General features: G+C 37.0%; 1 long non-coding RNA gene across 1 annotated transcript; it reads right to left on the bottom strand.

Annotated features, from left to right (window-relative positions):
- Positions 1-1914: 1914 nt before the first annotated feature.
- Positions 1915-2379, bottom strand: LOC135213168 (uncharacterized). The gene is made up of 2 exons (XR_010314089.1): positions 2196-2379; positions 1915-2133 (listed from the first exon to the last, which is right to left on the bottom strand). It is a non-coding gene; the product is annotated as an uncharacterized LOC135213168 (long non-coding RNA).
- Positions 2380-2726: the final 347 nt, after the last annotated feature.

Here is a 2726-nt window from a genome sequence, read left to right as displayed (position 1 = left end):
TTCTGAAAAAGCACTGTCAGTATACGGTTCATTGTAGCCCGAGACAGCCGTTAACCCAGGGACTACCTAGACCTAACCTGGCATAGGGACACCATGTCCCAGCAGACTGGAGCCCTGGGATCTGCTCCCCCACATCCGATTCTGACCTAGGGAGCCATCAATCTTAGAAACAGTATTTGCCTCAATACCTGGTTATTGAAGCGAAAAGTCTATGAAATTGAGTCAGGGAAAAGCAATTCTGTAATGGTTAACAGTAATTTTTTTTAATTAAAAAAGGATAGAAGAACAGCACGCCAGACTGAATAGGGCTTAAAGATATCTCGAGGACAATATGGCCAGTATTGGGAACTTATTCAGAAACAAAGAAAAACGAGTGATAATTTCTGTATCTTACCAGTGTCTTAAGAGGTTTGAAGTGATTTTGTAATAAAATAAATTTGTTTCAGGTGCTGCAGGTTGCTTTAGGTGCTCAGGAAGACCTGAGGGGCACTGGTCTCAAGCTCAAAGCCTTGAACTAGCAAACAATCCCTTTGCAGGTGAAATGAAGGTACTTCATGTGGAATTGATGATAAATGGTTCAAGTTTGAGGATATCATTGCATGAGAGCCAGGAAAATTAAGAAAGTTGAAGTGCCAAGGTGATAAAGATTACGATAGTGGCAAGATAGTCAATAGTAAGATTATATGGGGATTTTGGTAAGGATGGTTGAGGAGAAAGGAGTGAATAGGGCTTGGGCACAACCTGTTAGTAGAGGGAAGCAGAGGATTAGATTGTATGATAAAGTGAAGGAGGATCTGGGTGAGGCTAGAGTGGAAGAAGATGCTTTCTATAAAAAATAGTTGACGCTAGGAGTGGAGGAAGATGCTTTCTATAAAAATAGTTGACGCATCCTTTCCATCTGTAATCATGGTCTTTCTTACCTTGCTTTCCAGCTCATTGACCTTTATCCAGTTTTCAGCCCCTATTCAAAAACATATCTTTTGGACCAGCCATATGAAAGTCTAGAAATGTGATTTTGTGGTCTATTTAAATCAGTGTAAAAGGATAATAACTGATTAAAGAAAACTTGTTTGTTTTGGAGGGGGACATCCTTCAGTTGAGGTTCCTCAGCTTTAGCCTCTCAGTAGCTCCTCAGGTTTTCACAAGGGGGATGACCAGTAAAACCCCGGCACTTGGTCAGAACTTTACATTCCTCAAGAAGGAACTTAAAAGTTTTTTTTGATCTGTTCCAGGTCTGCAGTTGCTTGACTGTGAGACTTGGTAAAATTTAGTGTACCATGTAATCAGGCAATAAAAGGACACTTCCAGTAATCTGTTGTTACTTCAAGAGATCCACCCAAGACCCCTTCTTGGGTCACCAATATAATATATGAAAAAATCATTCAAGACGTCTAGTGCTCAAAACTTTTGGGAATTACTTACTTACCAACTAATTGTCTGACTAACTAGTCAGAATACATTAGCTGAAAATGGTCTTACCAAGTGTCCTAAAAAAGAAACTCAAGACATTTCAGATTGTTGTCCAAGAAAAATAATACCTTACAACAAAGTCAAGGGGGGTGTCAACCAGTGCCTTGGCATCTTTGTATGAGGCACCAGTACTATTAGCATACTGGTGTATCAAAATTCCTGAAGGGGACAAATTTTTATGATAATTTTTTTTTTTCCAAAAATGTCCAAACCTAAATACCTCCCATTACTCTTGTTAGATTGAGGTGGCACTGTGCCAACATGGGACCTTCCTTATACCAGCAGCCCACAGTAAAATGCCTCCCTGAATGAGGCTGACTGACATCGTGTTATGAAAATTACTTTCTTGACAATTTTGTATATTACTTTTAAAAGTAGTAAAAAGGTGAACAATTATAAACCTTTGTTTCTACAAGTTTCAGATGATAAGGAAAATGATAAGTATTGTATTAAAATGATTTAATGACATATAATAGGGACTAAGGATTTTCAAGACTATATTTCCCTAACATATGCCTTGGATGATAGATAGATAGAAATGTAAGATACACAATTCAGTAGATAGTTAAAAATGTAAGATATGCAATTAAGATTCATGCCTTCAGTGATATCAAATTTATCATTACATAGTTTTGCTGGAATAATTTATAAATCTGTAGTTACCTGGAAAAATAGGGTATTGTACCCTATTTTTACAGGTAACTACAGATTCACTCAGATGTTACCACACAAATGGTTTACTGAACAGGGCTTCAGGTTTACAATTAAACACACATCTGTCAGAGACTCCCCCCTTGAATAATCTGTGGCTCAAATACAACACCAAGAAGAATTATTCTAGTTATCCAAACAATGCACAGTGCAGTAAGAAAGGCAGAGTAACCAGAGCATATAGAATTGACGGAGGAGAAGAATTAGGTATTGAAACCCTGTAAGATATATGCACTATAAAACGTAAAATTAAAAGCTACAATACAGTAGTACAATATATTGAAAGCAGTGTGCTATAACAAACAGCTTCTTACTAAAATTATAAGTAGTCCTAAATATGAAGCTAAGCACAAGTAACACACTCAACTAAGCACAGAAAATTAAAAAAGAAACTTGCGAAGTGATGAAAAAATGAGAGCAGAGAACATAGAAATCAGTTACAGATTGTATTGGGAGTAGAAGAGTGTTGATTAAACTAGTGTAAAAAAAACTTTAAGGTGGGAAAAAGCGAAGTTGAATTATACAACTGTTGTTTAAGGAAGAGG

This window comes from Macrobrachium nipponense, chromosome 42 (assembly GCF_015104395.2).
Source record: "Macrobrachium nipponense isolate FS-2020 chromosome 42, ASM1510439v2, whole genome shotgun sequence".
Classification (NCBI taxonomy): Eukaryota; Metazoa; Arthropoda; class Malacostraca; order Decapoda; family Palaemonidae; genus Macrobrachium; species Macrobrachium nipponense.
The sequence above is the reverse complement of the archived record's forward strand: the minus strand, read 5'-3'. Positions and strand labels throughout refer to the sequence as shown.